The sequence below is a fragment of the Pelophylax lessonae genome (assembly GCF_965119305.1).
Source record: "Pelophylax lessonae genome assembly, chromosome: 3".
NCBI classification, from domain to species: Eukaryota; Metazoa; Chordata; class Amphibia; order Anura; family Ranidae; genus Pelophylax; species Pelophylax lessonae.
Window position 1 is genome coordinate 103943025 of NC_138770.1, and position 10415 is coordinate 103953439.

Below are 10415 nucleotides of genomic sequence, written 5' to 3' on the forward strand. Positions count from 1 at the left end.
TCAGTTTGGTTGCCCTTTTCTGCACTTTCTCCAGTTCCCCGATATCCTTTTTAAGAACTGGTGGCCAAAACTGAACTGCATATTACAGATGAGGTCTTACTAATGATTTGTACAGGGACAACATGATATCTCTCTCTCTGGAGTCCATGCCTCTGTTAATACAAGAAAGGACTTTGCTTGCTTTGGAAACCGCAGCTTGGCATTGCATGCTATTATTAAGCTTATGATCTACCAGAACACCCAGATCCTTCTCCGCTATGGATGCCCCCAGTTCTACTCCGCCTAGAATGTATGATGCATGCATATTCTTAGCCCCCAAGTGCAAAACTTTACATTTATCAATAGTGATGGACGAACATCGGCCGGGGCGGTTCGCGAACGCCAGCCGCGCAAATTTTCTCAAAAGTCCGCGAACCGCGAGTTCCCGGCGGGCCCCATTGACTTTAATGGGAGGCGAGCTTTAAAAACCTTTAGGTCATATTTGCAGCCACATAAGACGTACTAGCATTGCACAAATAGTCCCAGCACATGGACGATGTCATAACAGAAGTATTGCAATTGAAAAAGTTGCCCTAAATTTTTTTTTTTTTTTTTTTTACAGCAAAAAATATTTTTTTTTTCATAAATCAGCCAGAACTGACAGCAGCCGGTAAATACATTGTCTAATACATATAGGGTCCATTCACACATCTGTAAAATGGGTCCGCATCCATTCCACAATTTGGGGGAACCTTTACAGACCTATTGTTTTTCATTTCCAGTCTGAAAAATTAGGCATTCTCAGGATAAAGAAGTAAGTGTCGGCCATTCCAGGCCCCAAAAATTAGCCCACATGCATTTACCTGACAGCTAAGAACGTAGTATTCTGTGGCTGAAGGTACATTAGGCATTCACAGGTAACAGAAGTAAGTGTCGGCCATAAAAGGCACCAAAAAATAGCCCACATGGGTTTACCTGACAGCTAAGAATGTAGTATTCTGTGGCTGAAGGTACATTAGGCATTCACAGGATACAGAAGTAAGTGTTGGCCTGTATAGGCCCCAAAAATTAGCCCACATGGGTTTACCTGACAGCTAAGTACGTAGTATTCTGTGGCTGAAGGTACATTAGGCATTCAAACAGTATACAGAAGTAAGTGTCGGCCTGTATAGGCTGAAAAAATTAGCTCAAATGGTTTGAACTGACAGCAAAAAACGTAGTTTTTGATGGCTAGAGGTATGGTAGGTGTTCACAGTATACAGAAACGTAAGTGTCGGCCTGTATAGGCTCCAAAAATTAGTTTACATGGTTTGAACTGACAGCAAAAAGTGTAGTTTTTGATGGCTAGAGGTATGGTAGGCGTTCACAGTACACAGACCCGTAAGTGTCGGCCTGTATAGGCTCCAAAAATCAGCTCACATGGTTTGAACTGACAGCAAAAAACTTAGTTTTTGATGGCTAGAGGTATGGTAGGCGTTCACAGTACACAGAACCGTAAGTGTCGGCCTGTATAGGCTCCAAAAATTAGCTCACATGGTTTGAACTGACAGCAAAAACTTAGTTTTTGATGGCTAGAGGTATGGTAGGCATTCACAGTATACAGAACCGTAAGTGTCAACCTGTATAGGCTCCAAAAATTAGCTCACATGGTTTGAACTGACAGCAAAAAATGTAGTTTTTGATGGCTAGAGGTATGGTAGGCGTTCACAGTACACAGAACCGTAAGTGTCGGCCTGTATAGGCTCCAAAAATTAGCTCACATGGTTTGAACTGACAGCAAAAAACTTAGTTTTTGAGGACTAGAGGTATGGTAGGCGTTCACAGTATACAGAAACGTAAGTGTCGGCCTGTATAGGCTCCAAAAATTAGCTTACATGGTTTGAACTGACAGCACAAAATGTAGTTTTTGATGGCTAGAGGTATGCTAGGCGTTCACAGTACACTGAACCGTAAGTGTCGGCCTGTATAGGCTCCAAAAATTAGCTCACATGGTTTGAACATGACAGCAAAAAACTTAGTTTTTGATGGCTAGAGGTATGGTAGGCATTCACAGTACACAGAGCCGTAAGTGTCGGCCTGTATAGGCTTCAAAAAATTAGCTCACATGGTTTGAACTGACAGCAAAAAACTTAGTTTTTGATGGCTAGAGGTATGGTAGGCATTCACAGTACACAGAACTGTAAGTGTCGGCCTGTATAGGCTCCAAAAATTAGCTCACATGGTTTGAACTGACAGCAAAAAATGTAGTTTTTGATGGCTAGAGGTATGGTAGGCGTTCACAGTACACTGAACCGTAAGTGTCGGCCTGTATAGGCTCCAAAAATTAGCTCACATGGTTTGAACTGACAGCAAAAAACTTAGTTTTTGAGGGCTAGAGGTATGGTAGGCGTTCACAGTATACAGAAACGTAAGTGTCGGCCTGTATAGGCTCCAAAAATTAGCTTACATGGTTTGAACTGACAGCAAAAAATGTAGTTTTTGATGGCTAGAGGTATGGTAGGCGTTCACAGTACACAGAACCGTAAGTGTCGGCCTGTATAGGCTCCAAAAATTAGCTCACATGGTTTGAACTGACAGCAAAAAACTTAGTTTTTGATGGCTAGAGGTATGGTAGGCGTTCACAGTACACAGAACCGTAAGTGTCGACCTGTATAGGCTCCAAAAATTAGCTCACATGGTTTGAACTGACAGCAAAGAACTTAGTATTTGGTGGCTGGAGGTACATTAGGCATTCACAGAAAAAACAATTGTCGGCCCTCAAAGGCCCCAAAAATTTGCCATTCAATGGACATGAAATGCCTTTTATGCCGCTGTATGTAGCGAAGCCAAGGACCAGGAATTGTGGGTGGAGGAATTTCGATGAAACCTGGTCTACTGGTCACATGTGTTGTATTCCTCAGAGATCCATGCCTCATTCATTTTTATAAATGTGAGGTTTTCTACACTGTCATGAGCTAGGCGAGTGCGCTTATCAGTCACGATCCCCCCTGCTGCGCTGAACGTCCTTTCGGACAGGACACTGGATGGGGGGCAAGCCAACATTTCCATTGCAAATTGTGCAAGCTCTGGCCATAGGTCAAGCCTGCCCACCCAGTAGTCCAGGGGTTCATCACTCCTCAGAGCGTCCACATCGGCCGTTAACCCGATGTAGTCGGACACCTGTCGGTCTAGGCGTTCCCTCATGCTGGATCGGGAGTACAGCTGTCGATGGTTCAGCTGAAAGAAGGATCTCATATCTGAAGTGACCAAGACATCTTCCAACCGCCCTCTTCTTGCAGGCGCTGTTGGATTGCCGTCCGCAACTGTCTCTCTGTGACTGGAAATTCCTCTGCCAGCGCACGGAAAATGCAGCATTTCCCGCAACAAGGCCTGGAAGTGCTGCATTCTGACCGCAATCTGTGATTGTGGTAACATTTCCGCCATTTTGTGTTTGTACTGGGGGTCTAAGTACGTTGCCACCCACTACTAATCCTTGGCCTTTATGCGTTTTATACGGGGGGCCCCCTTAAAACACTGCAGCATGTAGGCCCCCATTCCCACTAAACTGGAAGCGGTATAAAGGCCTGCTTCCAGCTCATCATCCAGGATAATGTCGTCCTCGTTCTCCTCCCCCCATCCACGGATAACACAAGGGATCCCAGAAAGGTTTAAAGCATGCTCTTCTTGCTCCTCCTCTGACTCCTCTTCAGACTCCTGCTGTTAATTTTTCTCAGATGGAGTAGCACCCCCTGGGAATTCATTCAACATTGCGACTTCCTGATCTTCCTGCTCCTGCTCCTCGACGGGTTGATAAATGACACGATGCATTGCACGCTCCAGAAAGAAGGCGTAAGGTATGATGTCACTTATGGTGCACTGGCCGTGACTGACCAGTTTGGTGATCTCATCGAATGGCTGCAGAAGTCTGCATGCGTCCCGCATGAGCAGCCACTGGCGAGGTGAAAAAAAACCGAAGCTCCCTAGAACCTGTCCTGCCTCCGAGTTTGAACAGGTAGTCATTAACTGCACGTTTCTGCTGGAGCAGCCTATCGAGCATATGCAACGTTGAGTTCCATCGCATCGGGCAGTCACAAATAAGACACCTGAGGGGCAGGTTGTGTCGCAGCTGAATCTCAGCAAGGCGAGCCATGGCTGTGTAAGATCTTCGGAAATGGCCCGAGATTTTCCTGGCCTGCCGCAAGACGTCCTGGACCCCAGGGTATTTGGCAAACAATCGCTGCACCACCAAGTTCAGGATGTGTGCCATGCATGGCATGTGTGTTATTTTGCCCTGTTTCAGCAAGCTCAGCAGATTGGCACCATTGTCACACACCACTTTACCAACTGACAAATTCAGCGGTGTTAGCCACTGATCTGCCTGTGAACGCAGGACCAGTGTAGCTCTTGGCTTCCAGGCACAACAGACACAGCACAGCATGGCAAGCAACTTCTCACCTGGCATGTGGAATACGTTCTGGGGATCTTGGGCGGCGCAGGAGAAGAGACGGTAGCAGTGGAAGAGAAGGAGTCAGCCGAGGAGGAGAGGGAGGATGGAGGAGGAGGAGAAATAGAGGCAGGCATGCTTGCAATCCATGGCGGTACAACTAAATCTACACGGGTGCCACAGGTTGCATGCTTAACGGCAGTCAGAAGGTTCACCCAGTCGGCAGTAAAAGTGATATACCTTCCCTGCCCGTGTTTGCTAGATCATGTGTCTGTGTAGATAACACCCCGCTTCAATCTGTGGTATTGGGGGGCCACAGGTTTATCACACCAGTTCTACAAATAATTGGCTAGTATCTGTTGTCAATGTGTGTAGCACAGTTAACACAGCAAAAGAGGCCAAATTTTTGCAGGACTAAAATACAATCTTAGAAAAGTATACTGTTCAATAACACCTGCTTCAATATGTGCTATTGGGGGGCCACTGGTCTATCACACCAGTTGTTCAAAAAATTGGCCAGTGAGTTTGGCACTGTGTGTACCAGACTTAACTCAACAGAAGAGGCAATATTGTTGCAGGACACAAATACACTTATGAAAGTATACTCAGATTACACCCCACGTCAATATGTGGTATTGGGGGGCCACTGGTTTATCACACCAGTTGTTCAAAAAATTGGCCAGTAAGTTTGGCACTGTGTGTATAAGACTTCACTCAGCAAAAGAGGCAATATTGTTGCAGTACACAAATACACTTGTAAAAGTATACTCAGATAGGCTCCAAAAATTAGCTCACATGGTTTGAACTGACAGCAAAAAACTTAGTTTTTGATGGCTATAGGTACAATAGGCGTTCATAGTATGCACAAGTTGGTGGCGGGCTGTTTAGGCCGCAAACATGAGCTCACATGGGTTGAACTGACAGTAAAGAACGTAGTATATGAAGGCTAGAGGTACAGTAGGCGTTCACAGTATACACAAGTTGGTGGCGGGCTGTTTAGGCCGCAAAAAGGAGCTCACATGGGTTGAACTGACAGTAAAGAACGTAGTATATGATGGCTAGAGGTACAGTAGGCGTTCACAGTATACACAAGTTGGTGGCGGGCTGTTTAGGCCGCAAACATGAGCTCACATGGGTTGAATTGACAGTAAAGAACGTAGTATATGATTGCTAGAGGTACAGTAGGCGTTCACAGTATACACAAGTTGGTGGCGGGCTGTTTAGGCCGCAAAAATTAGCTCACATGGGTTGAACTGACTGCAAAGAACGTAGTATATGATGGCTAGAGGTACAGTAGGCGTTCACAGTATACACAAGTTGGTGGCGGGCTGTTTAGGCCGCAAACATGAGCTCACGTGGGTTGAACTGACAGTGAAGAACGTAGTATATGATTGCTAGAGGTACAGTAGGCGTTCACAGTATACACAAGTTGGTGGCGGGCTGTTTAGGCCACAAACATGAGCTCACATTGGTTGAACTGACAGTGAAGAACATAGTATATGATTGCTAGAGGTACAATAGGCGTTCACAGTATACACAAGCTGGTGGCGGGCTGCTTAGGCCGCAAACATGAGCTCACATGGGTTGAACTGACTGCAAAGAACGTAGTATATGATGGCTAGAGGTACAATAGGCATTCACAGTATACACAAGTTGGTGGCGGGCTGTTTAGGCCGCAAACATGAGCTCACATGGGTTGAACTGACAGTAAAAAACGTAGTATATGATGGCTAGAGGTACAGTAGGCGTTCACAGTATACACAAGTTGGTGGCGGGCTGTTTAGGCTGCAAACATGAGCTCACATGGGTTGAACTGACAGTGAAGAACGTAGTATACGATTGCTAGAGGTACAGTAGGCGTTCACAGTATACACAAGTTGGTGGCGGGCTGTTTAGGCCGCAAAAATGAGCTCACATGGGTTAAACTGACAGTAAAGAACATAGTATATGATGGCTAGAGGTACAGTAGGCGTTCACAGTATACACAAGTTGGTGGCAGCCTCTTTAGGCCGCAAACATGAGCTCACATGGGTTGAACTGACACCATTTTTTATGCTCCAACATTTGAGCCACAGAAGCCTGCCTTTTTCCAGAAAAACGTGACAGCATCATGGAAGGTGGAGTGTTGGACAACTGTGAGGAGACAGGAGAAAGAGAAGGGGGAGAAGAAGGAGAAGAGGCTGGACGGTGAGAGCATGGAGTGTGGTTTTGTGGGTTCTGACAGTTTTGCTCCCACTGGGCTTGGTGATGGGATTTCAGGTGCCTTCTTAAGGCGGTTGCCCCTAGGTGAGTGTTGGGCTTACTGCGACTGATGAGTTGACAAAGGCTGCAGATGGCAACACTGGTGTAAGCAAAGGACACATTAATAAAAGCCCACACTGCAGAGCTATGTGCCGGCATCCTGGGAGCGCCAGATGTGACTGTACATGGTTGATGGCTCACTCCTGATACGTTTGCAGTCTGCTTTCTACCTCTTCTGCAATGCAAGTTCTGCCTGCCTCTCCTCCCTATCTGCCAGTCCATCAGTCCGTCAGTCCGTCAGCCCGCCAGTTCTACAAATAATTGGCCAGTAACTGTTGTCACTGTGTGTAGCAGAGTTAACACAGCAAAAGAGGCCAAATGTTTGCAGGACTAAAATACACTCTTAGAAATTTATACTGTTAAATAACATCCCACTTCAATATGTGGCATTGGGGGGGGGGGAGCATTGGTGTAGCACACCAGTTCATAAAATTGGCCAGTGAGTCTGGCGCAGTGTGTACCAGACTTCACTCAGCAAACTAGGCAATATTGTTGCATGACACAAATACACTTGAAAAAGAGAACACCCCACTTCAATATGTGGCATGGGGGGGGGAGCAATTGGTCTATCACACCAGTTATAATACATTATAAGTGCTTTTGTCACTGTGTGTAGTGTTGCTGCAGAAACGCTCAGTCTAACCACCACACCTGTCACAATGCTGCGCAGTGCACAATAATAGTACTAATCCGCTATAATATGCTTTCTACAAAGTACATTATACTGTGGATTAACCCCCCCCCCTTTTTAGTGCACTGCACTGCACAGCAATACCGAAAAATTTGCAGCCCTTTACATGACTTTTGTAGACATTGACAAAGCGATTTCTGTGCGACTCCAGCCGATATCTAACTGCCCCTAAAGCAACCACAGGATACCTGGCCCTCATGTTAAAGAGACTGTAATAGACCCTAAAACGACATTGGAGCATTTTAAATGACTTTTGTGGTTATTGACAAAGCGATTTCTGTGCGACTGCAGCCGATATCTAACTGTCCCTAAAGGAACCACAGGATACCTGGCCCTCATGTTAAAGAGACTGTAATAGACCTTAAAACTACAATGAAGCATTTTAAATGACTTTTGTGGACATTGACCAAGTGATTTCTGTGCGACTCCAGCCAATATCTAACTGCCCCTAAAGCAACCACAGGATACCTGGCCCTCATGTTAAAGAGACTGTAATATACCCTAAAACGACATTGGAGCATTTTAAATGACTTTTGTGGTTATTGACAAAGCGATTTCTGTGCGACTGCAGCCGATATCTAACTGTCCCTAAAGCAACAACAGGATACCTGGCCCTCATGTTAAAGAGACTGTAATAGACCCTAAAACGACATTGGAGCATTTTAAATGACTTTTGTGGACATTGACAAAGCGATTTCTGTGTGACTTCAGCCGATATCTAACTGTCCCTAAAGCAACCACAGGATACCTGGCCCTCATGTTAAAGAGACTGAAATAGACCCTAAAACGACATTGGAGCATTTTAAATGACTTTTGTGGACATTGACAAAGCGATTTCTGTGCGACTGCAGCCAATATCTAGCTGTCCCTAAAGGAACCACAGGATACCTGGCCCTCATGTTAAAGAGACAGTATTTTAAAGTTAAAGAGTCTGTATTTTGTATTAGTGTGATTGTGACCTGAATTAGCTCTAGCAAGTTAGTTGCTGTCCCAAGGAGGTTTAGGGACCCACCACCCCCCTACATCCTCTGTCACAACACACACTGTATACAGCATATAGCATTTTTCTATATACCCGTATAAGTGTGATTTGTGACCAGGTGTAGCGCTTGCGGCCCTTCCTTTTTCACTTAAAATACCCGCCACCCCTCCAATAAAGATTTAACCCCTTGATCCCCCCCTGATCACCCCTACACCCCCTGTCACAACACACACTGTATACAGTATATAGCATTTTCTATATACCCGTATAAATGTGACTTGTGACCAGGTTTAGCGCTTGCCACCATTCCTTTTATCCTCAGGATACCTGCCACCCCCTCCCAATAAAGATTTAACCCCCTGATCCCCCCCTGATCACATCCAGTTAACCCCTTCCCCCTGCCACATTGCACACTAATACACACGTAATATCGTGTTTTACTGTATTTTGTATTAGTGGGATTGTGACTTGAGTTTGCGCTAGCGAGTTAGTTTCTATCCCAAAGGAGGTTTAGGGTCCCCGCCACCCCCCAATAAAGATTAAGATCACCCCAGTTAACCCCTTCATTGCCCTGTCACAGTGTCACTTTTATAGTGTACAGTTTTTTTTCTGATCACTATTATTAGTGACACAGGTGACATTAGTTAGTGTTAGTGTCAGTCTAAAATAGCGCAGATCCCCGGCGCATAGTTAGAAATAACCCCTTGATTACCACACACACACACACACGCGCGCACATACAGTGCCTTGCGAAAGTATTCGGCCACCTTGAACTTTTCGACCTTTTGCCACAATTCAGGCTTCAAACATAAAGATATAAAACTGTAATTTTTAGTGAAGAATCAACAACAAGTGGGACACAATTTATGAAGTGGAACGAAATTTATTGGATATTTCAAACTTTTTTAACAAATAAAAAACTGAAAAATTGGGCGTGCAAAATGATTCAGCCCCCTTAAAATAATACTTTGTAGCGCCACCTTTTGCTGCGATTACAGCTGTAAGTCGCTTGGGGTATGTCTCTATCAGTTTTGCACATCGAGAGACTGAAATTTTTGCCCATTCCTCCTTGCAAAACAGCTCGAGCTCAGTGAGGTTGGATGGAGAGCGTTTGTGAACAGCAGTTTTCAGTTCTTTCCACAGATTCTCGATTGGATTCAGGTCTGAACTTTGACTTGGCCATTCTAACACCTGGATATGTTTATTTGTGAACCATTCCATTGTAGATTTTGCTTTATGTTTTGGATCATTGTCTTGTTGGAAGACAAATCTCTGTCCCAGTCTCAGGTCTTTTGCAGACTCCATCAGGTTTTCTTCCAGAATGGTCCTGTATTTGGCTCCATTCATCTTCCCATCAATTTTAACCACCTTCCCTGTCCCTGCTGAAGAAAAGCAGGCCCAAACCATGATGCTGCCACCACCATGTCTGACAGTGGGGATGGTGTGTTCAGGGTGATGAGCTGTGTTGCTTTTACGCCAAACATAACCTTTTGCATTGTTGCCAAAAAGTTTGATTTTGGTTTCATCTGACCAGAGCACCTTCTTCCACATGTTTGGTGTGTCTCCCAGGTGGCTTGTAGCAAACTTTAAAGGACCTTTTTTATGGATATCTTTAAGAAATGGCTTTCTTTTTGCCACTCTTCCATAAAGGCCAGATTTGTGCAGTATACGACTGATTGTTGTCCTGTGGACAGAGTCTCCCCCCTCAGCTGTAGATCTCTGCAGTTCATCCAGAGTGATCATGGGCCTCTTGGCTGCATCTCTGATCAGTCTTCTCCTTGTATGAGCTGAAAGTTTAGAGGGACGGCCAGGTCTTCCTAGATTTGCAGTGGTCTGATACTCCTTCCATTTCAATATTATCGCTAGCACAGTGCTCCTTGGGATGTTTAAAGCTTGGGAAATCTTTTTGTATCCAAATCTGGCTTTAAACTTCTCAACAACAGTATCTCAGACCTGCCTGGTGTGTTCCTTGTTCTTCATGATGCTCTCTGCGCTTTAAACGGACCTCTGAGACTATCACAGTGCAGGTGCATTTATAC